Below are 26315 nucleotides of genomic sequence, written 5' to 3'. Positions count from 1 at the left end.
TGAGGAAGCGGCTAGCTGTGGTCCTGATTAGCAGGGCCACAGCCAGACTAAGGTCGAAAAACAGTGAAACACCAGCAAAAAGTGGGGGTATCCATGTGAAGCAGATCCTACTCTCCTACACTGTCCTCAACTGTTGTTTTTGCATTTATCACCCCGAGTGGGATGGGTATGCCCAGACGTGCGTCCCGTGCTCCCCATGCCACTGGAATCAAGCGATCCAAGGCTTGTTTCCAGTCCAGGGAGGACCTGGCTTGGCAGTTCGGGCTGGACTGTTCCCATGAGGCACAGGGTCAAGACTGATTTGCATATGGCTGGGTTCAAACTGGAATGGGATGGTGAGCAAAAAAACAATGGATTTAGGCCCAGATCTCTGTACTGGGGTGAATGTATGACATTGTTCTGCATTCTGTCCATCAACTGTTGTTTTTGCATCTGTGTCCGCAGGGCCCTCAGTGTGCGCAGGACCCTTTGTATCCGCAAATGCCTCTGTGTCCGCAGAAGCCTCTGTGTCTGCAGGACTGTCTGTGTGTGCAGGTGCCTCTCTCAGTGTAAGAGTCTCCGTGTGCTCAAGAGCCTCTATATTCCCTGGGGCTCTTTATCCGCAGGGGACTCTGTGTGCTCACGAGCTTCTGTTTCCACAGGAGCCTCTATATCCCCAGGGGCCTCTGTGTCTGAAGGAGCCTCAGTGTCCATAGGGCCTCTGTGCCCTCAGGAGCCTCTGTGTCTGCAGGAGCCTCTTTGTCTGCAGGAGCCTCTGTTTCCACAGGAGTCTCTGTGTCTGCAGGAGCCTCTGTGTCCACAGTAGCCTCTATGTGCTCTGGAGCCTCTGTGTCCGCAGGAGCCTCTGTGTCCGCAGGAGCCTCTGTGTCTGCAGGAGCTTCCGTGTCCTCAGGGGCCTCTGTTTCTGCAGGGGCCTCTATTGTCACAGGAGCCTCTGTGTCTGCAGGATCCTCTGTGTCCGTGGGAGCCTCTGTGTCTGCAGGAGGCTCGGTGTCCACAGGAGCCTCTGTGTACGCATGAGCCTCTGTCTGTGCAGGAGCCTCTGTGTCCGCAGGGGCCTCATGTGTCCGCAGGAACCTATGTGTCCGCAGCAGCCTCAGTGTTCACAGGAGCCTCTGTGTCCACAGGATCCTCTGTGTCCGCAGGAGCCTCTGTGTCCACAGGAGCCTCTATGTGCTCCGGAGCCTCTGTGTCCGCAGGAGTCTCTGTGTCTGCAGGAGCTTCCGTGTCCTCAGGGGCCTCTCTGTGCACAGGAGCCTCTGTGTGCACATGAGCCTCTGTGTCTGCTGGAGCGCCTGTGTCTGTAGGGCCTCTATGTCCACAGGAACCTCTGTGTCAGTAGGATCCTCTGTGTCTGCAGGAGCCTCTGTGTCAGTAGGATCCTCTGTGTCTGCAGGAGCCTCTGTGTCTGCAGGAGCCTCTGTGTCCACAGGAGCCTCTGTGTCTGCAGGAGCCTCTGTGTCCACAGGAGCCTCTGTGTCAGTAGGATCCTCTGTGTTGGAGGGAGGACCACCGGGGAGTCGGAGGGACTGCTCTGGGGCGCCTTCCTACCGCAAAGTTATAGCCGAGCGCCGCTGAGAAGCCTCCTAGGAGAGGTCCTTCTCCTATGATCGTACCAGGCTCAGTAACACCACCACACAGGACTCTGGATCGGTTGCTTATCTTGGTTCTTTATATAAAAAAAGGAGCACGTTCAATATTTACAGTGGGATCGAGTGATTCCGGAAGAGTCTCAATGTTCTTGGAGGGATAGGGTAGCGGGACAGTCTTAGTACCAGCCAGGTACGGGAGGGCTCTGCGCCAGACCTTGGGTGCTGGTTTCAGAGCGGCTCGGACGTGGAGAGCCGCTAACATTTTACAAGCAATACCGCGACAGCTTCAGCAGGGCCCCAAAGGTTCGTGAAGGTCTTGTAAGCACGAGGGAGCCGTGACGTCGTCAGCAGGGCTCAGAGTCTGGTTTCAAGAAGAGTCTTTCTCCGTGGGGTCAGCCGCGATCCGATCAGCAGGGCTCTTGACTCCGGGATACAACTGTCGTCTTGTTGCCGGGTCGCCCCAGATATAGGTCTGGAGCCCTTTGATGTCCGGACCCTTGCGCCCAGGAGGGCGGAGAGGCCGGGTAGGGCGCGGCCAGACGCCCAGCAGGAGAGGCGCCAGGCCCCAGAGAGCTGTGGGGTGATCGCACCTAGGTGTGGAAGGACGGTTGGGGGTCCCATCGATACTGCCCTCTGTCGGGAGTGGGAAGGGCTCACGTGGTGTCCCCCGTGCCAGGGGTTGGCGCCTCGATGTCGGGCCTCGCCGGGACCGAGGCCGGGTAGAGCAGGGTCACGTAGGTAGTCACGTGGAGGGACGTATAATCCAAAATGGAGGAGCCCCGAGGCGCATGGGACCTCGTGCGGCTTAGCGAGGGGGAAAAGGACCACGCCACGAGGCCGGCTCCAACACGCGTCCCCCCCAGCTGAAGGCAGGGAGAGTCACCCATCTCCTTGGGGGTTCTCCTCGCCGAGGCGGAAGAATCGGGACAGGCCGTCAGCGTTGGCGTGGTCGTTGCCGGGCCGGTGTTCCACAGTGAAGTCCATCCCTTGCAGCGAGATGGACCATCGCAATAACTTGGGGTTCTCGCCCCGCATTTGCATGAGCCACCGCAAGGGCCGGTGGTCAGTCTGGACCCTGAAGTGGGTGCCGAAAAGGTAGGGCCAGAGCTTTTTAAGAGCCCATACCACAGCGAAGGCCTCCCGCTCGATGGTGCTCCACCTCTGTTCTCGTGGCAGCAGTCAGCGGCTGATAAAGGCCACAGGTCGGTCGCGGCCCTCGGCGTCCATCTGGGAGAGGACCGCCCCGACCCCGTACTCTGATGCGTCGGTCTGCACCACAAATTCCTTGCTGTAGTCGGGGGCCTGTAGCACCGGGGCAGTACACATGGCCGCCTTGAGGGTTTCAAAAGCGGTCTGACAGCGGGGCGTCCAGTGCACCACCTTGGGCTGTCTCTTGGAAGTGAGCTCCGTAAGGGGCCCCACAATGCTGCCATAGTCTTTAATAAATCGCCGGTAGTAGCCTGTGAGGCCTAAGAAGGCCCAGACAGCGGTTTGGGTTGCGGGGGGCTCCCACGCCTGGATGGCATCGACCTTTAACTGGAGGGGCGCCACCTGGCCACTCCCCACCTGGTGGCCCAGATAGGTCACGGATCCCTGACCGATCTGGCACTTGCTGGCCTTAATCGTGAGCACGGCCCTTTGGAGAGCGGCCAGGACTTCCCCGAGGTGTCCTAGGTGCGCGGCCCAATGGTCGCTGAAGACGGCAATGTCGTCGAGGTAGGCCGCGCTGAAGGCTTCTAGCCCGGCCAGGACCTTGTTCACCAGCCTCTGAAAGGTTGCTGGGGCGTTCTTCATACCGAAGGGCATCACCCGAAAGTGGTAGTGCCCATCAGGGGTGGAAAAGGCGGATCGTTCCTGGGCGCCGGGAGTGAGCCTGATCTGCCAGTACCCAGCGGTGAGATCAAAGGTGCTTAGGTAGCGGGCGGCCCCTAAGCGATCGATCAGCTCGTCCGCCCGTGGCAGGGGGTGGGCATCGGTCTTGGTGACTGCGTTCAGGCCCCGGTAGTCTACACAAAATCTGAGCTCCGGAGAAGTGCCGGGGGCGGCGGCCTTCGGCACCAAGACCACCGGGCTGGCCCACGGGCTGTCTGAGGGCTCGATGACCCCGAGGGCGAGCATCTTGGTGACCTCGGTCTGTATGCAGGCTCGGACTCGGTCAGGTACTCTGTAGGCGCGGTGTCGCACAGGGGGCTGTCCCCGGTATCCACGTCGTGGACGCACCAGGGGGTCACCCCGGGCGTGAGAGAGAAGAGGGCAGCGGAGGGTTGCAGCAGCCGCCGGCAGTCATGGCGCTGTTCTGGGGTCAGCGTGGCGGAGAGGTGGACGCCCTCCAAGGAGCCGTCTTGGCCCGAGGACCCCAGGAGGTCTGGTAGGGGCTCGGAGTCGCTTTCGCCCCCATCGTCAGTAGCCAGCAGCAGGCTTAGTTCAGTTCGGGCAAAATGGGGCTTGAGCCGGTTGGCGTGTAGGACCCGGAGGGGGTTCCTCGGGGACTCCATGTCGACCAGGTAGGTGACGGGGCTCTTCCTCTCGACCACCTTGAAGGGCCCGGTCCACTTGTCCTGCAGGGCACAGGGGTCCACGGGTGACATGACCCAGACTTGCTGGCCCGGCTCGAACTCGATGGTCGAGGCATTTGCGTCATACCAGCGCTTCATGTCTTCCTGGCTGGCTTCGAGGTTGGCTTCTGCCAGGGCCCGGAACTTCCGAGTCTGGCTCCGCAGGGCCAGGAGGTACCGGTAGACGTCGGGGGGGGCATCTTGGACGTTCGCCTCCCAGCCCTCCTTGACCAGGCTGAGGGGCCCTCGGACGGGGGGCCCATACAGTAGTTCGAAGGGGCTGAAGCCCAGGGATTTCTGTGGTACCTCTCGATAGGCGAACAGGAGGCAGGGCAGCAGGACATCCCACCTCCTTCTCAGGGGTTCTTCCAGGCCCTTGATCATCCCTTTTAGGGTTCTGTTGAACCGCTCGACCAGTCCGTTCCCCTGGGGGTGGTAAGGGGTGGTGAATCTGTAGGTGACCCCACATTGTTGCCAGAGGGATCTCATGTATTTTGAAATAAAGTTCGTACCCCTATCGCTCACCACTTCTCGGGGGAACCCCACCCGGGAGAAGATGCCCATCAGGGCCCGGCCCACCACTGGAGCCGTCACCGTACGGAGTGGGATGGCCTCAGGGTATCGAGTGGCGTGGTCGACCAGTACCAGGATGAAGCGGTGTCCCAGGGCGGTTCGGGGGTCGAGGGGCCCCACGATGTCGATCCCCACTCGTTCGAACGGGGTGCGGACGGCTGGAAACGGTTGGAGGGGGGCTTTAACTCGACCCCCAGTCTTTCCGCTAGCCTGGCAGGTTGGGCAGGACCGGCAGTGATGGTCCACGTCCCTTCGCATTCGGGGCCAATAGAAATGGGTCACTAGGCGGCTGTAAGTCTTGTCCCGCCCGAGGTGTCCGGCGAGGGGTACGTCATGCGCCAGGTTCAGGAGGAACTCCCGGAACCGGAGGGGAACCACCAACACCCGGCCGGCTCCCAGTTCGGCGATTTTCTGTTCGCTATATAGTAAGTCATTGTCCCAATAGACCCAGTGGGTTCCCGTGGAGTCCCCCGAGGCCTGGGCGGCCGCTTGCTGTCGGGCCCCCTCGAGGGATGGGCAGGCCTTCTGCTCTTGCTGGAATTGTTCGCGGGTGGGGCCCCCATCGTGGCGCCACTGGGCCAGCTCGGGGATCTCGCTGAGGGAGGCGGCCTCGTCGGGGGAAAGTTCGGATGGCCCGGCCTCCTCGTGGGGTTCCTCCGTGCCGGAGGAAGGGGATAGTTCTAGCCCCGTAGGCTTGTCGGTGGCCGCGGCTGACGGGGTGGTCATGGACCGGGTGGTGGCGCAGGCCCACTCGGGCAGCCCTAGCATCCCCAGATGCTCTCGGCGCTCCACCTGGGCCCAGGGGGAGTTCTCTAGGTCATTCCCCAGGAGGCAGTCCACGGGGGCGTCGTCGCGGACAGTCACTTTTAGGGTGCCGGACACTCCTCCCCACTCGAAGGGGATCCGGGCCATCCGGCACATACTTTCGGTGTTGTCCGCGGTCCGGACAGGGCATAGGACATGTGGCAGGATTTGTTCGGGGGTCACTAGGTGGCAGCGGACAGCGGTCACACTGGCCCCCGTGTCCCGAAGGGCTTCGGCCCGTCGCCCATTGATGGTGACCCACTGCTGGTATTTCTGGGTGTTGCTTGGGAGGGCCGCTCGGGGCACCATTTCGCGGGAGCCCAGGCATACGAGCGCCATGGCAGCTGGTTCCCACTCGGGGGACTCGTCGTTGCGGTCTTCCTCCCCGTCCTCTCCTTCTCCCAGGGCTGCGGCGGCTATGTGCCGGGGAGGGGGCCCAGCGGTCCCGTTCCGTAGGCTCATGGGGCAGGCCGGGTCGCTCGCATAGTGGCCGGTCTGCTGGCAGCCGAAGCAGGTCACTGGTGGTCGGGGTCCAGGCCGGGCGATGGGGGTCCCCCTTCGGCCCACGGTCGGGGACGTGTGGTTGGCGGCTTGGCCCCGTGGCGGGCTTCGGGGCGGCACGGCCGGGAATTCTCGATTGCGGTGGGACCCCCCTCCTCCGCCCCTCTGGCGAGGAGGTCCCGTGGTACTCCGTTGGTAGTCTCCCACGGGGTTCCGGGGGACCCGGGTGTTGACCCATCGGTCTGCTTCGGCGGCGAGCTTCCGGGGCTCGGTCAGCTTACTGTCCAGGAGGTGTTGCCTTAGTTCCACAAAGCAGTTGTTGGCGAGGTGCTCCCAGACAGTGAGGTCGAATAGTTCATTGTAGGAGGTGACCTTGCTCCCTTTTATCCACCCTTCAAAGGCCCGGCTGAAGAAGTCCACGTACTCGACCCATGTGGTACCAGGGAGCTTCTTACAGTCCCGGAAGCGCTGCCGGTACATCTCGGCGGATAGCCCGTAGCGGGTGAGCAGGGCTTCTTTCATGTGGTCGTAGGAGGTCATCACTGTGTCGGGGAGTTGCAGCAGGGTATCACGGCCCTCGCTGAGGAACCTCCCCCATAGGCCGGCACCCCAATCCTTCCGGGGTACCCGATGGGAGGTCATGGCTACCTCGTAGGCTCGGAACCACTGCTGGATGTCGTCGTTTTTGTAGTACTCTTTGACGACATCCTTGGGGATATGAACCTTCGGTTCGGTCAGTGGCAGAGCGTCCCGGGCCCCGGGGGTGCTGGTCTCCCCCGTTTTGGATTTCAGTTCGAGTTCTTTGAGGCTCCTCTCGTGCTCGAGGGTTAGCCGTCTCTCTTCGAGTTCCCGATGCCGTTTCTTTTCTTCGATTTCCTCTTGTAGCCGTAGTTGCTCCAAGGCTATTTTCTTCTCCGCCAGTAGGAGCTCACCGTCCAGCCGGAGTCGTGCGAGGTCCAATTTGTGTGTCCGGACCCTCTCCCGTTCTCGCATTTCTTCGAGGGATAGGCCGGCTTCCGGGATGTTTCGTCCCCCATCTGTCGGGGTTGTAGTCTGCAGGTTCCCGTCCCGGGCCGAGGTCCCTTAGGTTCGGGGTGGAGTGGCCTCGGCTTCTGCCCAGGCTTTCAGGGCTTTCTGCATTTCCTCCTTGGTGCCCAATCCTGTGGTTGGGATCCCTTTGTCCTTGCAGAATTGTTTTAGTTCTTTGTGGGTGTATTCTTCCAGTTTTTCCAGCTGGAAGGTTGCGGCCACGGTTGCTTCTTGGCCGTCCATGGTTCCCTTTTTCTTTTCCGTCCGGTTAGGTAGTGGGTGCGTTACTTGCCTGTACGATTGCGTCTGGCTCGGATTCCGTCGCTGGCCACCAAATGTTGGAGGGAGGACCACCGGGGAGTCGGAGGGACTGCTCCGGGGCGCCTTCCTACCGCAAAGTTATAGCCGAGCGCCGCTGAGAAGCCTCCTAGGAGAGGTCCTTCTCCTATGATCGTACCAGGCTCAGTAACACCACCACACAGGACTCTGGATCGGTTGCTTATCTTGGTTCTTTATATAAAAAAAGGAGCACGTTCAATATTTACAGTGGGATCGAGTGATCCAGGAAGAGTCTCAATGTTCTTGGAGGGATAGGGTAGCGGGACAGTCTTAGTACCAGCCAGGTACGGGAGGGCTCTGCGCCAGACCTTGGGTGCTGGTCTCAGAGCGGCTCGGACGTGGAGAGCCGCGACGGCGTCAGCAGGGCTCGGGTGGTAGTTCCGCTCGGGTCGAGCCGCGACACAGTCAGCAGGGCTCCGGTGGTAGGTCCGCTTCGGTCGAGCCGCGACGAGGTCAGCTGGGCTCTGATGGTACGTTTCAACAAGGTCGGGCCGCGACAGCGTCAGCAGGGCCCCAAAGGTTCGTGAAGGTCTTGTAAGCACGAGGGAGCCGCGACATCGTCAGCAGGGCTCAGAGTCTGGTTTCAGGAAGAGTCTTTCTCCGTGGGGTCAGCCGCGATCCGATCAGCAGGGCTCTTGACTCCGGGATACAACTGTCGTCTTGTTGCCGGGTCGCCCCAGATATAGGTCTGGAGCCCTTTGATGTCCGGACCCTTGCGCCCAGGAGGGCGGAGAGGCCGGGTAGGGCGCGGCCAGACGCCCAGCAGGAGAGGCGCCAGGCCCCAGAGAGCTGTGGGGTGATCGCACCTAGGTGTGGAAGGACGGTTGGGGGTCCCATCGATACTGCCCTCCGCCGGGTGTGGGAAGGGCGCACGTGGTGTCCCCCGTGCCAGGGGTTGGCGCCTCGATGTCGGGCCTCGCCGGGACCGAGGCCGGGTAGAGCAGGGTCACGTTGGTAGTCACGTGGAGGGACGTATAATCCAAAATGGAGGAGCCCCGAGGCGCATGGGACCTCGCGCGGCTTAGCGAGGGGGAACAGGACCACGCCACGAGGCCGGCTCCAACACTCTGGGCCCGATTCACAGAACTAACTCAAGACAAAATCCTAAACTTACTACCATTTTGGTATTCACAGAAGGCACTTACTCATTTTGGTATTCACAGAAGGCACTTACTCATTTCGGTATTCACAGAAGTTAGGAGTCCTAACTTTAGGACTCCTAAATGCCTTCTGTGAATACCGAAAGTCTTAAAATTAGGATTTTTCTCAGTTTAGTAGTAGTATAGTTAGGACTCCTAACTTTAGGATTCCTAAATGCCTTCTGTGAATACCGAAAGTCTTAAAATTAGGATTTTTCTCAATTTAGTAGTCCTAAGTCTAAATTTAGGACTACTAAATTGAGAAAAATCCTAATTTTAAGACTTTCGGTATTCACAGAAGGCATTTAGGAGTCCTAAAGTTAGGAGTCCTAACTATACTACTACTAAACTGAGAAAAATCCTAATTTTAAGGCTTTCGGTATTCACAGAAGGCATTTAGGAGTCCTAAAGTTAGGAGTCCTAAATTTAGGACTACTAAATTGAGAAAAATCCTAATTTTAAGACTTTCGGTATTCACAGAAGGCATTTAGGAGTCCTAAAGTTAGGAGTCCTAACTATACTACTACTAAACTGAGAAAAATCCTAATCTTAAGACTTTCGGTATTCACAGAAGGCATTTAGGAGTCCTAAAGTTAGGACTCCTAACTTCTGTGAATACCGAAATGAGTAAGTGCCTTCTGTGAATACCAAAATGAGTAAGTGCCTTCTGTGAATACCAAAATGGTAGTAAGTTTAGGATTTTGTCTTAAGTTAGTTCTGTGAATCGGGCCCCCTGTGTCTGCAGGAGCCTCTGTGTCTGCAGGAGCTTCTGTGTCCACAGGAGCCTCTGTGTCTGCAGGAGCCGCTGTGTCCACAGGAGCCTTTGTGTGCACAGGAGTTTCTGTACACGCCGGAGTCTCTGTGTCCACAGGAGCCTCTTTGTCTGCAGGAGACTCTATTTCCGCAGGATCCTCTGTGTTCACAGAGCCTCTGCGCCCGCAGGAGCCTCTGTGTCTGCAGGACTGTCTGTGTGTGCATGTGCATCTGTCTGTGTAGGAGTCTCTGTGTGCATAGGAGCCTTTGTGTCCACAGCAGCCTCTGTGTGCCTAGAAACCTCTGTTTCCTTAGGAGCCTCTATCTCCCCAGGGACCTCTGTGTTCCAGGAGCCTATGTCTGTGTAGGAGTCTCTGTGTGCTTAGGAGCCTTTGTGTCTGCCGCCGCCTCTGTGCCTGTGGGGACCTCTGTGTCCCAGGATCCCCTGTAACCAGCTGTCCCGAGATTGCCTCCCCAAGTTTTCAGCTCCTGACTGCGAGAAAGAGGTGATGTATTATACGCCACCCGCCCAGCAGTGTAATTAGAGGCACAAGAGAATATTACAGGGATCAAGGGATCATATAGGACAGACCTCACCCTATAGATTTAGCACCACTATCCATACTGTGCTGTTTATACTTCTTGCCACAGACAGGTTTAGCGAGAGCTGGGACAGATCTTTCTTATTTCTGGCTCCCAGCCTGTGGAACTCAATTCCAGAACATCTTCTGGGGTGTCGGTCCCCCCGTTCTTGGCCTTGATTTCGAGCTCTTTGAGACTTCGCTCGTGCTCAAGGGTCAGTCTTTTTTCCTCCAACTCTCGGTGCCGTCTCTTCTCTTCTATCTCCTCTTGTAGCCGTAGCTGCTCTAGGGCCAGTTTTTTTTCCGCCAGCTGGAGTTCGCCGTCCAGCCGCAGTCGTGCGAGCTCTAGTTCGTGGTTCCGGACCTTCTCCCGCTCTCGTATCTCTTCTTCGGAGAGGCCGGTTTCTAGGCTCTTTCTTCCTCCGGTTGCCGGAGTCGGTGCGGTTGATGTGGCCTCAGTCAGGGGCAAGGGACCTTCTTCCTGGGAGTGGCCTGCCTCGGCCTCCAGCCAGGTCCTCAGGGCTTTCTGCATCTCCTCTTTGGTACCTAGGCCGGTGGTTGCAATGCCTTTGTCCTTGCAGAACTGTTTCAATTCCTTGTGCGTATATTCCTCCAACCGTTCGGGCTGGAACTCCATGGTCGCGTTATTTTCCTGGTTGCTCATGATTTCTGTTTGTCTGGATGGGTAGCTAGTGGGTACTGGCTGGTACGTACTGCGTTCGACTCGGATCCCACCGCTGCCACCAAATGTTGGAAGGCGGACCCCGAGGAGTCGGCGAGACCACTCAGGGGGGGCCCCCACACTGTACGAAGTAGCCGAGCGCTGCAGAGAAGCCTCCTGAGAGATCCTTCTCCAATCATGTACTAGCACAGTAACACCACCACACAGGACCCAAGGAGGTTGTCTCAAGACGAGCAATTCTTTATCAGCACTTAAAGGTTACGGGATCAATATTTACACGAAAGGGATCGAGGGATCCACAAAAAGTCTCAGTGTCTCTTTTAGAAGGGAAGGGGTAGCGGGACAGTCTTTGGCAGGAGCTCGGTACGAGGGTACCTGGGGCCCAGTTCTTATCCTCAAGCTGGAGGACCTCCGGATCTCGGAGGGGTCGAGCCGCGACGGCGTCAGCAGGGCTCTGGCGTTCAGTTCGTGGAGAGCCGCGATCAGGTCAGCAGGGCTCTCAAGGTGGTTTCTGCTCAGCTCGAGCCGCGACATCGTCAGCAGGGCTCCGAGGGAGGGTTCAGCGAGGTTGGGCCGCGTCAGCGTCAGCAGGGCCCCGATGTTTCGGGGGGCTTCAAGGTTTCAACAAGAAGGAGCCGCGACGCAGTCTGCAGGGCTCATGGTAGTTCAAGCAAGAGTTCTTCTCCGTAGGGTCGGCCGCGATTCGATCAGCAGGGCTCTCGACTCCGGGATACAACTGCCGGTCTGTGGCGGGGTCGCCCCAGATATAGGTCTGGAGCCCTTTGATGTCCGGACCCTTGCGCCCGAGGGGGGCGGAGAGGCCGGGTGGAGGTGGCCAGATGCCCAGCAGGAGAGGCGCCCGGCCCAAGAGAGCTGGAGGCCGATCGCACCTCGGTGTGTGGGGGCGGTTGGGGGTCCCATCGATACCGCCCTCCGCCAGGGCGATGAGGTGTTCACGTGACACCCCCTGGCCAGTTCTTGGTGCCTCAATGTCTGGGCCTTGCTGGGGCCGAGGCCGGGTTGAGCGGAGTCATGAGGGCCGGCGTGCAGGGTCACGTGGCAGGTGACAAAATGGCGGAGCCTCGAGGCGTAGGTGACCTTGTGCGGCCCGCACGGGTAGCTCGTGGAGGCTAGGGCGGGGAACGGGCCCAATCCCCGGGAAGTCAGGACCACGCCACGAGGCCGGGTCCAACATGTGTCCTCTGAGTCCCTCTTTATTTATTTATTTAGTGTTTTATAGAGCGCGAACTTGACCCGTTAGAGTATCAGAGAGCTCTACAGGAGTCATAAAGTTATACAAAAGGCTTCACAAAGTATACATACAATGCTGGAAATGTAATGGATAGAAGGACATGTATGTACAGTTTATATTTACAGTTACACAAGACAGGTCCACAGGTATCTTGGGGGGAGAGTCGGTAGTCAGGGGGGAGGCCAGAAGTTAAAACAGGGTCTTAGTGGTGGTTGATGGCAGAAGCTAAACGAGGAATTTACCCATAAGGAAGGTTTTGGCTTTCTTTTTGAAGCGTGCCAGAGAAGGGATTCTTCGAATGGCGGGTGGGAGAGAGTTCCATATTCTTGGTGCGGCCCCCGGGAAAGGCTCGATTGTAAGTTTTTTCTTTCCAAAAACGTGCAGGTTGGAGCAAGTATTCTCTAGCGGACCGGGAGATTCTGCTTCCTCCAGATATCATAAGTTTCTGTGCCAGATATGCAGGGGAGTTTGTGTATAGAGCCTTGTGTGTCATGCATGCCAGCTTCAGCTGTATTCTGGCCTTGAGAGGAAGCCAGTTCAGAGCTTTCAGGTGTGGAGAGATATGGTTGATCTTCCTTGTGCCGGTAAGTAGTCTGGCGGCCGTGTTGAGGCAGGCTTTCAAAGGTGAAAGGGAGGTCATGGGTAACCCAGAGAGGGTGGAACAGCCATATTCTAGTCTAGAGATGACAAGTGCTTGGACTGCCATTTTTAGGACAGGAGCGTCGAGGAGGGTTCCAGTTTCCTTAGGTAGCTCATGTGGAACCTGGCTGATTTGGCCATCGAGTTGATGAGATCTCTCATGTTTAGATTGCAGTCCAGGATTATTCATAGGGATTTGGCTGATTTCACGATGGTCGGTGGGCAGTTTATGGCTGTGATAGCCTTTATCCATAACTGAAGCTCGGGGTTGGATTTTGTTGGGGAAATTAGGAGAAATTCTGTTTTCTTTGCGTTGAGTTTAAGTTGATTGGAGGCAAGCCATTGGACAGTCAGTTTCAGGGCCTCATTCAGCGAGAGAATCTCCTCGAGAGAAGAGGCTTTGATGTAGATCTGGGTATCGTCAGCATACATATGATATGAGATATTTGCGATGCGAAGAACATTGGTAAGCGGTTCTAGATAAAGGTTGAAGAGGGTGGGAGCAGGGTAGATTCTTGGGGGACTCCGACCGTGACTAGAGAGGGAGCAGACAGGTTACCGTTAATTAGAAATCTCTGTGATCGGTTTTGTAGGAAGGATCTAAACCATTCTAGAACAGAGCCATCCAATCCCATCCTGAACTTGAGGCGTTCAAATAGTTTTTCATGGTTGACCGTGTTGAAGGCTGAGGATAGATCTAGGAAGATTAGGAGACAGGTTTTGCCTTGGTCCAGAGCTTGGAGGGCATCATCAACGATGTTGAGAATGGTGGTTTCCGTGCTGTGCCCAGGCCTGAACCCGGATTGGAAGTCATCTAGTAGGTGGAAGTTGTTGGTGTGTTGACTTAGCTGTTGTTGCACACACTTCTCCAACACTTGGCTAAGAGAGGGATGTTAGAGATAGGTCTGAAGTTGTCAGGGGAGGCTGGATCCAGTGACGGCTTTTTCAAAATGGGGAGGACTTGGCCGGCTTTCAAAGAATCGGGAATCGATCCCTGCCAGAGAGCGACATTAATTATTGTAGTCCAGCTAGGAATAATTGATTGGGTGGCGGCAGCTAGGCAGTTGGAGGGGAGCAGGTCATTAAAATGGTTATTAGGGTTTAAGGTGGATAGGATTTTTGAGACAGAGTCTTCTTTATAGAGTTTGAAGTCGGTCCAGTGTGCTTGATTTTTAGGTGAAGCCAGAGGGGGAGGGGGGCGTGGATGGAGGAGGTGATGGGAGTATGTGGCCGAGCTGAGTTCTTTTCCTAAGGCTGTAATTTTGTCAGAGAAGAAAGAGGAGAAATCCTTGGATGAGATTAGAGACTTTGGGGTTTCTTTCGATATTTTGGCCAGTTTGTTGGATTAGTGTTTGATCAGTTTTAAGAGCTTGTGGGGCCTGTTCATGGCGTTCCCTAGTTCAGATCTGAAGAATTCTTTTTTTGAGTTGAGAATGTTTTTGTTATAGGCATTTCTAACCTGGCGGAGTAGTTTTAGATGAGCGGCAGAGGGGTGTTGTCTCCAAATTCTTTCTGCTTGCCGGAGGGATCGCCTTTCATTATTGAGGGATCCAGTGAACCAGGGGTTTCTCTCTTTTATTTGCGTTCTTGTTAGTTTTAGCGGGGCTAGCTCACCCAAAATGTTCGATATAGTCGTAAATTAGTGATCATTGAGGTCACTGACCGCAGTGGTATGCGAGGGGGGGGAGGCCAGATTTGCAGCGAGCCTCCAGTTCCCTGTGGTCTAGGTTCCTGGTATCTCTGATCTAGCATTTGGGAATCACCGGTTGCGGTGCCTTTGTCTTGAGGGTGCCGGATAATAGGAAGGCGATGGCGTGGTGGTCAGACTAGTCACAAGGGTCTATAGAGATGGGGCGTAACTATTGATTCCTTAGAGGCTGACTTAAAGACTCACCTGTTTAGAGAAGTGTAATCTGACCCTACATTATTCCGTGATTTTTCTGGTTAGTTACGGGAGTTGGGACCCTGCTTCCCTGTGTCAACACATCGACAAGATGCTCCGGTGCAGCTGCTGCGCTTCATAAACTCTGGTTCACTGGTTCATTCTGGGAGACCTCCTGCTAACTCACTTTAGAGAGGGTACCTAAGACCTACTACGAGGGAGTGGAAGCATTGGATGGGCTAGAGAATGGTGCCGGAAACCTAGAGGTGGGCAAGGCGGCAAATTGAATAGGGCGAGCTGAGCTGAGGGGCTTGCCCCCAAGACTCACTGCAGAAACTGTTCCACTAAAATATTGCCACAGACATCAGACAACAAACGTCATTCAAAAATAAGAAAAAGGCCTTAAAATTCAAATAGTGTATTTCTGTTACAGGCTAAAGTGTTTCACTTTAGAACCTTAGATTATGTCATTGCACTGAGTGTATTTGTCAGACGTGATGGTTTCTAAACAAGAATTTAGAAACTTATGAACCTAGAAACATTCCTGAACTGTTCCCTTGCCAAGACACAAAGCCATCAGTGACCCAAGAGGCATGTCTGTTGCTATGCTTGTCCCAAATATACTGTCTGTATTGGTCTTAGGAATGGACACACTCTAGTCTATTAAACCTAATGCAGAAGACCTTTGCGTATGGCACATCCTGTTTCTTCATTTGACGCCTCTTGTTGGCGGAGACATGTGCCCGAGCATCAGGCTTTAGTGGAAGCTATTTTTTAACGCACTGTTTTATTGCTGTTAGTGCTCAGATACTACTGTTTTAACTGCAGCACTCACTGCTTACTTGCCGCATTGAGTCACGGAGTCTTTGCTTTCCGGTCCATCGCAGCTTCAGTAGCTGATTGTGCGGAAAAGCAAATTGACTCCCGTCTGTCAGGGTTTGCGGTTAGCGCTCTTGTGTATACGAGGTACCGATTCCCGTCACATGGACAGATCATTTCTTAATTACCTTTCACGTTCGGACTCCTCAACCTCCCCACACAAACCCTTACAGGCTGTGGCACCTACTCACTCCTGAGGCTTTTAGTGAAGCCTTTCACTTCAGCCTGCTGAAAAGTAATCCTGAGGTCACCAACCTACTGGAGTTTTTCAAGACTGCCTTACCTGAAGTTTTATATTCAACAGTCCCCTATAAAAACTATAGCTCTATCAAAGGCCAACCCTCTGCTCCCTGGTTTACCACTGAGCTACAACTAGATAAATCGAGGTGTAAGAACTTAGAGAGTCGCTGACGCAGAAATAAAAAGCCTCATGATAAGGATCTTTATAAACATGCCTTATCATGTTACCATCGTAAGATCAAAATCAAAAGCGTTTCTCCCTGGACATGTTAGCAATCGCCGACTGGATGAATGAGAACTATCTCCAAGTGAATGTAGATAAGACGGGGATTATGCTATTTGGAAAGGATCCTCGATCTGGACAGATAAATGGTGGCCTCCCCAACTGGGGTCTACTCCTGTGCCCAAACAATCAGTGAAGAATCATGGAATGAAAATAGACCAAGCTCTAACGACGAAAGAACACATTTTGGCCACTACTGGAGTATGTTATCATAACATGCGCCTTCTAGGCAGAATATTTCCCTATCTTCCAACTTCTGCCAGAAGGACTCTAGTCCAAGCCTTAGTGATAAGTAGGATAGACTATGGCAATGCCTTTTTGGCGGCTGCTCAGGAGACCCTAGTTGCCAAACTTCAGGTAGTCCAAAATACTGCATCCAGGCTTGTTCCTAATTAATCTTCGGGTACTTCTTCGGCCTCGATGCTGAAGGAAATGCACAGGCTGCCAGTGAAAAAAAGGTGTTGCTTGTTTTAAGATCTGCTATAATGCCCTAACGGGAAAAGGGGCGTTATATTTGCAAATAAAAATTAAAGCGTACACACCTAGTCGTAGTCTAAGATCCTGTGATAAAGCCTTATTGTGTGTTCCGCGTATTCGCTTGACTCGTAGCGGAGGAAAGGCTTTCTCCTACCTTGCTCCCTACTATGTAAATGTAGTGCATTTATATAGCGCTCCGCACACCCCCGAAAGGGTCTCTCAGGCGCTGTGCACATACCGCTGTGGAACCCTTCCTGGCCTTATCCCTGTGAGGCGTCCACTCCTGGGCACCCCCAAGGTGAAGCCAGGCATCCTAGCGCTGCAGGGGCCATTGTGGAGATTAAGCAAGCTATTGCCCAGAGTTGCAGAGTGGGACCCATGATTAGAATAGGCACTGAGGCGAGAATTATCAGGTCCGGGGAAATTGAGCCCAAGACCCACCGAGGCGGGAATTGAACCCTGGTCTGGGCCAGACCTCTGCATCAGGGTCTGCCACTCTAACCATTGAGCCACACTTCTCTTACTATTGGAACAAGCTTCCACTTTACGTTTGCATGTGTATGAACTACTATAAATTTAGAAAATTACTTAAAGCTCATCTACTCTAAACTCTTTTCCACTTCACTGATACTTGTTTCTGTTACTGCGCCGAGATGCCTCTGGGTGAGTTATGTGCTATATTGAATATAAAGAACATAACATAACACAACATAATATTAATGTATTTCAAAGTGAAAATTAATGAAAAGGAGGCAGAGTAAAATAAAGTTATTGCTTAGGATCACTCAATCTGGTCAAGCAGGAAAGCTGGGATTGCATTTTATACTGCGTTTTTCTGCAGATTGCATACTTCCAATAAAAAATTGGCTTGCGTAGAATATTGCATGTATTTAAAGGCTATGTAAGGTCACTGGTTACTTCTGTTATTCTTCTGTACAGTCCATCATCCATACAGAAGAATAAGGAGTGAGGGGTCTGTCCATGGCAGTAGACCTAGGGATGCAGCTGGTGTGTGGATGTGCAGAAAGGCTGGCTGGAGATGGTGCCCGGGCAGAGAGGATGGCTGGAGAAGGTGCCCGGGCATTTATGGGCAGAGAGGCTGGCTGGAGAAGGTGCCCGGGCAGTTATGGGCAGAGAGGCTGGCTGGAGAAGGTGCCCGGCAGTTAAGAACAGAAAGGCTGGCTGGAGAAGGTTCCCAGGCAGTTATGGGCAGAGAGGCTGGCTGGAGAAGGTGCCCGAGCAGTTATGTGCAGAGAGGCTGGCTGGAGAAGTTGCCTGGGCAGTTATGGACAGAAAGGGTGGCTGGAGAAGGTGCCTGGGCAGTTAGGGGTGGAGAGGCTGCCTGGAGAAGGTGCCTGGGAAATTATGGGCAGAAAGGGTGGCTGGAGAAGGTGACTGGGCAGTTACGGAAAGAGAGGCTGGCTGGAGAAGGTGCCCGGGCAGTTATGGGCAGAAAGGCTGCTGGAGAAGGTGCCCGGGCAGTTACAGGCAAAGAGGCTGGCTGGAGAAGGTGCCTTGGCAGTTATGGACAGAGAGGCTGGCTGGAGAAGGTGCCCGGGCAGTTATGGGCAGAAAGGCTGCTGGAGAAGGTGCCCAGGCAGCTATAGGCAGATCTGCTCTGTCCTTAAGGCCCACTACACTTTAGCCCAAACACCTGAAACACAAGGTATAAGACGAGCCCTTCGGCACCTCTGGAGGGGCTTGTTTCAGACACAGTAACTGGGATCAGGCACCCACACTTCATAAACCTCACGTATTGCACAAATGCGATTATCATGGAATGGATACTTTCCCCACAACATTATGAAATACATGTATAAGTCCCCAGCAAAAATCTAAAGTTTAGAAGTCAATAACGTGATAAGAACACATAGCTCTGTACCACAGTTTCTGTAGTCTGCATCCGGGATGTCTTAGGCCTTCACACACCTTCTTCACTCCAGTGTCTCCCAGCTCATTTTCACTCAGCCACAGCTCTTTGAGAGATGTGCTTGTTTTGAGGACAGAGACGAGGTCTTTGCAGCATGAACTGGTGAGGGAGCAGTAAATCAATCTGCAGGAGAGAAGAGACATGGAGAGGAATAAAGCAGAGCACAGACAGGGGCGTCACAATTCCAGCTTTATCTTGATTCATCTCCCTTCTTTGACTTACTCATTTCTAATTACGCATCTCCACCTTAGACATCCAACCACGCCCTGTTTATAAGAATCTTATGGGGTGAATTTTAAGACTAGCAGTGGCAAAACTCAATGTACCTATAATAAACGATTAAATGTTTTATGCTGGAGACACTCTTTTGTGGTGTGAATGGTGAGCTCACTTTAGTAGTTGTTGCAACTATTTGTATGTTAACGCTGGTCGTTCTTCATACATGAAGGGACTTTTGGTCAGAAGTCTTAATCCACTAATCAGTTAAATTGTTGTTCACATTTTTAGGTCTTGACTCTAGACAACGCATGCTCTGTCTCGAAAGAGACATATAGTATATACTTTGTGGGCTTCAGCCCGCCGATAGGCGAATGGGTAGCAATTCCTTAATCGCAATTAAGAAATATTTAGGAATCTCTATTTGTTTAGGGATTCCTACATGCATAGGCATTTGCGATTCCATATTAGCGAATCCTTATTTTTCGCTAATAAGGATTCGCAAATGACATTTTTGATGCATGTGCCAGTATGTCCTTTTGCAAATTGTACAGCCCAGCACGACAGCACTTTTTGATACCCTTGTTACGGAAGTTAGGTTTTCGACGTTGTAGACCAGCTCGTCTTCATCTACAATCCCTAAGTTCACCTGAAACTGTTTTCATTGTCTGTGCCTTTTTGAAAGCAGCTGTTCAGGCTAGACAAACCATGTTGGTATAACTTGTTAGAATTGTATGTGTAATGCGGTTTAGCATATGGAGTTTCGTTGAAATGATTTGGTTTAACTTTGGGGGCCAGTAAAAGTGCATTTGTGGACCCTATTTGAGATTTTTGCTCTCTCTCCATTCCCTTTTTCTCACTCTACGAGTGTAATGGAGCTTAGAAATCTAATTACGACTTGCACCTTTTTGCTCATCTTAAACATGGCTGTTTGATATATTGAGAAACTTTTAAAGTTGTTCATACACTTATATCCTTTTTAACTGTTTTTAATGTAAGATTATTTTTGAATGTATGAATGAAGAATGAAAAAGCATTTATTGAGCGCATAGCTACCCGAGGGCATTCCAGCCCTACTGGCAGCACAGACAATAACAACTACTAAACAGCATTAAGGAAAAAACATGTTTTAAGAGATTTACGGAAAGTCAGATGATTATGTTCAAGATGAATGTGAAGGGGGAGGGTATACCACAATCTAGCAGCACTGAAGGAGAACAGACGGCCCCCACTTCTCGCCTTTCTTATTCTGGGCACTACAGCGAGACGGAGGTTGTGTGAGTGCAGGCATCTGCTTGGGCGATAAGGCAGAATAATGGACCGATTAATAGGCGGTCCCTTCCCTGCTAATGTCTTGTGAACGATACAGAGAGCCTTAAATTTAATTCTATCCTGTATGGAAAGCCAGTGAAGAGTATTAAGGACTGGTTTCGCGGATTGACGATTCGGAATCCGAAGAAGCATACGTGCTGCACAGTTTTGAAGTCTGTAGCTTTCCAATGGTACCATGAGGAGCTCCTAAATAAGGAGCATTCCCATAGTCCAGGCGAGAGAGAATTAAAGCCTGGACCATAAGTCTCTTTGCAAGGAAGGGTAGGCGGGGAAGAATTTTTCTAAGCATCCTCAGGATTCCATACCAGATGACTGCCACTTTTAGGGCCTGATACTTAAAGTTCAGATCACGATGGAGTCAGATGCCCACACTCTTGATCTGGTTCTTAGGAGTGGGGGCAGGGCCAAGACAAGTTGGCCACAGCACAGCAGTATTAAAAATGGGGGAGTTACCTAGGATCATCAGCTCTGTCTTATCTCCATTCATTTTCAGATAAGAATGCTCCATCAACCTGGCCACCTTCTCCAGGCAAGGACCTAGGCCAGGATAGGAGTTGTCAGAGTTATTAAGGGCAACCACAAGTTGCGTGTCGTCAGCATAGGTGACAATCTGAACCCCAAATGGGAGTACTATCTCAGCTAACTGGCTCATATATATATTTAACAAAGTGGGACTCAGGAAAGATCCCAGTGGGATACCGCAGCTAGGAGGCACGCGTTTTGAAATAGCATATCCTTCAAAAACCTGAAATGACCTGTTTTCTAAGAAGGATTGTAGCCACACTATGGCCCCCCATCCCCCCACATTCCTGAGTCTACAGACCAAGATTTGGTGGTTGACCGTATCAAAGCTGCGCTAAGGTCTAGAAGGATGATAGTCGCAGAACCTCCACAGTCTAAAATTTTTCTTGGACTCTTCGACAACTGCCTGTTGGGGAAGAAATCCAGTCTGTGAAGGATGGAGGGGATTGTGAGACTCCAGAAATGTGGAGAGAGCTGATTTAACATGCTTCTCAGCAATCTTACTGATCCCTGGAAGGAGCGAAATGGAGCGATAATTCTCCAGGAGATCAGAGTTGAGATTCGGCTTTTTAGCAGTGCCTTTACCATGGCACTTTTCCAAGGAGGGGGGAATATTACAGTGGAGGTAGAGGCGTTGATCAGCTCCACTATCACTGGGGAAACTATTGCAGCAACTTGATTCAAAATAGTGGGACGTGCTGAATCTCTGGGCGAACCAGATTTTACCAGGGCCAAGATAATTTCAAACGATTTGAGGTCCATTCAAGGTCCAGACAGTGTTCCCTGATCTGAGACGCAATATCCAAACGCAGCGAACTGCTATGGTCAGCCGCCTGGGGGAAGGAGGAGTAGATGACTTGGATTTTTGTGTGAAAAAACTCTGCCAGTTTATTACAACGAGAACAAGGCTCATCAGAACTAACTGGGCCGAAGATGGTTTAAAAGATTTTTAGCAATTGGAAAAAGTTTCGCGAGGAGAGTTAGATGCCACGGTGATTCTTTCTTCATAATATGAGGTTTGTGCAGATTTAATTTCCGCCTCATGGTTTTTAATGGCTTCCCTATATTTCTGTTTATTAAATAGGGAAAAGTGATTTCTCCATATTCTTTCAAGCCTTTTACAGATTTGTTGAAGCTCACGTAGCTTACGAACACCTTGAGCCTCAGCATCATTGCTGTGTAAGCACAACATGATCCTCAGCATCTCTCCTGGATAAGCACACCGTGAGCCTCAGCATCTCTGCTGGGAAAGCACACCGTGAGCCTCAGCATCTCTGCTGGGTAAGCACACCGTGAGCCTCAGCATCTCTGCTGGGTAAGCACACCGTGAGCCTCAGCATCTCTGCTGGCTATGCACACCTTGAGCCTCAGCATCTCTGCTATCTAAGCACACCGTGAGCCTCAGCATCTCTGCTGGGTAAGCATACCATGAGCCTCAGCATCTCTGCTGGGTAAGCACACCGTGAGCCTCAGCATCTCTCCTGGATAAGCACACCGTGAGCCTCAGCATCTCTGCTGGGTAAGCACACCGTGAGCCTCAGCATCTCTGCTGTGTAAGCACAACATGATCCTCAGCATCTCTCCTGGGTAAGCACACCGTGAGCCTCAGCATCTCTGCTGTGTAAGCACACCGTGAGCCTCAGCATCTCTGCTGGGTAAGCACTCTGTGAGCCTCAGCATCTCTGCTGGGTAAGCACACCTTGAGCCTCAGCATCTCTGCTGAATAAGCACACCATAAGCCTCAGCATCTCTGCTGGGTAAGCACACCGTGAGCCTCAGCATCTCTGTTGGGTAAGCACACCGTGAGCCTCAGCATCTCTGATGGGTAGGCACATTGTGAGCCTCAGCATCTCTGCTGGGTAGGCACATTGTGAGCCTCAGTATCTCTGGTGGATAAGCACACCATGAGCCTCAGCATCTCTGCTATGTAAGCACACTGTGAGCCTCAGCATCTCAGCTGGATAAGCACACCATGAGCCTCAGCATCTCTGCTGTCTAAGCACACCGTGACCCTCAGCATCTCAGCTGGGTAAGCACACTGTGAGCCTCAGCATCTCTGCTGTCTAAGCACACCGTGACCCTCAGCATCTCAGCTGGGTAAGCACACCGTGAGCCTTAGCATCTCTGCTGGGTAAGCACACCGTGACCCTCAGCATCTCTGCTGGGTAAGCACACCATGAGTCTCAGCAGCTCTGCTGTCTAAGCACACCGTGAGCCTCAGCATCTCTGCTGGGTAAGCACACCGTGACCCTCAGCATCTCAGCTGGGTAAGCACACTGTGAGCCTCAGCATCTCTGCTGTCTAATCACACCATGAGCCTCAGCATCTCAGCTGGGTAAGCACACCGTGAGCCTTAGCATCTCTGCTGGGTAAGCACACCGTGACCCTCAGCATCTCTGCTGGGTAAGCACACCATGAGTCTCAGCAGCTCTGCTGTCTAAGCACACCGTGAGCCTCAGCATCTCTGCTGGGTAAGCACACCGTGACCCTCAGCATCTCTGCTGGGTAAGCACACCGTGAGCCTTAGCATCTCTGCTGGGTAAGCACACCTTGAGCCTCAGCATCTCTGCTGGGTAAGCACACCGTGAGCCTTAGCATCTCTGCTGGGTAAGCACACCTTGAGCCTCAGCATCTCTGGGGGGTAAGCACACTGTGAGCCTCAGCATCTCTGCTGTCTAAGCACACCGTGACCCTCAGCATCTCAGCTGGGTAAGCACACCTTGAGCCTCAGTATATCTGCCGGATAAGCACACTGTGAGCCTCAGCATCTCTTACTGTGAGTAAACCTTCTTCCTCTATTCTTCACGTGTGGCACATCATTTTCACAAGGCTGCGCAATCATAAATTCAGATGTCGCTTCATCAATAGTCCTGAAGAGACACCACATTGTTTTGAGGGTCAAAACGCCGTCAGGAAACAGAAGAAGCGAGCCATTTTCCCAGCACATATCATCTTATATAGCTGCTGTTGAAATGGAATTATTTTGATAAATAGTCGACTTGTACAAACTGTGGAAACCTTGTATTTAATATTCACATTGTCACTTGGGACACTATGCACAAATGTTGTTTTGATGTATAATGTTTACTCCTAACTTTATTGTTTAAAAATTCCATAAAATATACTACAATGGAATTGGTGTGTTAGTGGTTCCTTCGCGCTCTGCCATTATCTAACCCTCTATATCGCGATTGTGCTTATGTATCATAATCCCATAGTATATTATTCCACAGGAACCACTGTTTTTCTTATATAACTATTACCCTGGTTCCTTAGTGAGTAGGGTTCCCCTGTTTCTCTTGAAGTCCTGGTCACATTGAGGCACAGGAAGCACAGAAAAGGCTCCACTGACCAATCACAATGCTGCAATGCAGCGTTGTGATTGGTTTTGAGCGTCCCGGTTTGATGCTCAACCAGGGAATGGAGACCTGGGCATGATCTCCATGCATGCTGTAATGCAGCCCGCATGTAGAATGGGGAAAGTGCACATGACTGGCCGACCAAACAGTCATTGTGCACTTAGAAGTGGGAAAACCACTCTTCCCCAGGCCTGCTGGAACAGCAGAGCAGCCCCGCCCACCCGCAAAGCAGCAGGAAACATAAAATGATAATAACTCAAAGTTATTATCATTTTATGTTTCCTTCACTTTGCAGTGCACTGCTTAAAAGCAGTGAGGCGATGCTCCTCCGTGCACACGCAGTCCTGCAGCCGGTCTGTTGACAGGTAGGGAAAGTGATTACAGAAGGATGCCTGGCTGTTCTCTTGTTAAGGCCCATTAGCTTTTAGCACAAATACCTGAAATACTGGCTTTCATATGACCTTCTGCACTATTACAGGGGCTTCTTCCATGACAGCAGATTTGGGCTTTGGTTCCCCCACTTCACAAACCTCACTTATTGCATACATTGCATTGCTATAAAATGGATGTGACTTTCCCACAACATTAACAGAAAGAGACAATTATATACATATTTAAGTTTATACATTTAATATGTATGTATGTGATCCACATCTACAATGTATACTTAAACAATCACTAATATGATAAGAAATACACAACTCAATACCGCAGTTTTTGTATTTTGCAGTTTGGATGTTTTAGGCCTTTACACAACTTCTTCACTCCTGAATCTGCCAGCTCATTGCCTCCTAGGTCGAGCTCTGTGAGTGAAGATTTTGTTTTCAGGACAGAGGTGAGATATTTACAGCATAAATGGCTGAGAGAGCATCCTTTCAACCTGCAGGAGAGAAGAGACATGGAGAGGAGTAAAGCAGAGCACAGACAGGGGCGACACAACTTCAGTTTTATCTTCATTTCCTTCCCGCCCTTGACTTACTCCTCTCTAGTGACATCCCCACCTTCACTTCCACCAGACCCTATCAATATAGGAATCTCATGAGGGGAAAGCAGAAATACACGTGTACGTATTAATAAATGTCGAAATAAATGTTTTATGCTGGAGACACTGTGCTGTGGTGTGAATGGTTTCAGGTCAGAACTTTAGCAGTTACTTTAGCGACGGACCTATTAATACGTTGGTTGTTATTCATACACAGAGTATGCTTGGTCAGAGGGCTTCACTCAGTGGTCTGATAACATGTTCTCATTTTGCTTCCGTCCACCTGGAGATCCCCCCTCTCCTTGGTTGTTGGGGTATCAGCACTGTCCAGGAGTATGTTGTGGAATTGGGAAAAAAGTTCTTGCAGAGTACAACTTTGAGTGATCATATGAAGCGTAACAAGTCTAATATAAAGATCCCTCGTTTCATGTGTGGTCTGCTCAGCAGCTTTGCTATGTTAGCACTTGGTGATGCTCAGCAGCTCTGATGTCTACGTACACCGTGAAACCTCAGCAGCTCTGCTACGTAAGCACACCATGAACCTCAGCAGCTCCTCTATGTAAGCCCATTGTGAACCTCAGGAGCACTGTTGTAAAGGCACAAGACGAGCCTCAGCAGTTCTGCTGTCTAAGCACACAGAGAGCCTCAGCAGCTCTGCTATGTAAACACACCGTTACCCTCAGCATCTCTGCACGGCAAGCAAACAGCGAACCTCAGCAGCTCTGCTATGTAAGCACACCGCGAGCTTTAGCATCTCTGCTGAATAAGCACACCGTGAGCCTCAGCATCTCTGCTGGGTAAGCACACCGTGAGCCTCAGCATCTCTGCTGGGTAAACACACAGTGAGCCTCAGTATCTCTGCTGGGTAAGCACACCGTGAGCTTCAGCATCTCTGCTGTCTAAGCACACCATGAGCCTCAGCATCTCTGCTGGGTAAGCACACCGTGAGCCTCAGCATCTCTGCTGGGTAAGCACACCGTAAGCCTCAGTATCTCTGCTGGGTAAGCACACCGTGGGATTTAGCATCTCTGCTGTCTAAGCACACTGTGAGACTCAGCATCTCTGCTGGGATAGTACACCGTGAGCCTCAACAGCTCTGCAGTCTAAGCACACCATGAGCCTCAGCATCTCTGCTGGGTAAGCACACCGTGAGCCTCAGCATCTCTGCTGGGATAGTACACCGTGAGCCTCAGCAGCTCTGCAGTCTAAGCACACCGTGAGCCTCAGCATCTCTGTTGGGTAAGCACACCGTGAGCCTTAGCATCTCTGCCGGTTAAGCACACCGTGAGCCTCAGCATCTCTGATGGGTAAGCACACATTGAGCCTCACTATCTCTGCGGGATAAGCACACTGTGAGCCTCAGCATCTCTGCTGGATAAGCACACAGTGAGACTCAGCATCTCTGCTTGGTAAGCACACCGTGAGCCTCAGCATCTCTGCTGTCTAAGCACACCGTGATCCTCGGCATCTCAGCTGGGTAAGCGCACTTTGAGCCTCACTATCTCTGCTGGATAAGCACACTGTCAGCCTCAGCATCTCTGCTATCTAAGCACACTGTGAGCCTCAGTGTTGGAAAGGCGTTCGCTGGAGGGGGGTTCGATGCCCGTCTTGCCCACCCCTTTGACCCACCTCTCCCACGTAGGCCGAACCAGGCGCGCACACCCTGAGATACACTACGAACAGAGAGACACTACACGTATTCTTCGTAGGACGATAGGTTCTTTTATCGATGATTTCAAGGGATCTTTATGATCCAAGATGCAAGCAGTACAGC

General features: G+C 52.3%; 1 long non-coding RNA gene across 1 annotated transcript in view; it reads right to left on the bottom strand.

Annotated features, from left to right (window-relative positions):
- The window catches only part of LOC146808620 (uncharacterized), a 112672-nt gene extending 88289 nt beyond the window's left edge, over window positions 1–24383 (bottom strand). The window contains exons 1-2 of the long non-coding RNA XR_014968015.1: window positions 24269–24383; window positions 18083–18253 (exon numbers count right to left, since the gene is read on the bottom strand). This is a non-coding gene — a long non-coding RNA (uncharacterized LOC146808620). The remainder of the gene's footprint in view (window positions 1–18082; window positions 18254–24268) is intronic.
- Window positions 24384–26315: the final 1932 nt, after the last annotated feature.

This window comes from Triturus cristatus, chromosome 8 (assembly GCF_964204655.1).
Source record: "Triturus cristatus chromosome 8, aTriCri1.1, whole genome shotgun sequence".
Lineage (NCBI taxonomy): Eukaryota > Metazoa > Chordata > Amphibia > Caudata > Salamandridae > Triturus > Triturus cristatus.
Note: the sequence above shows the minus strand (reverse complement) of the source record. Positions and strands in the feature narration are given on the sequence as shown.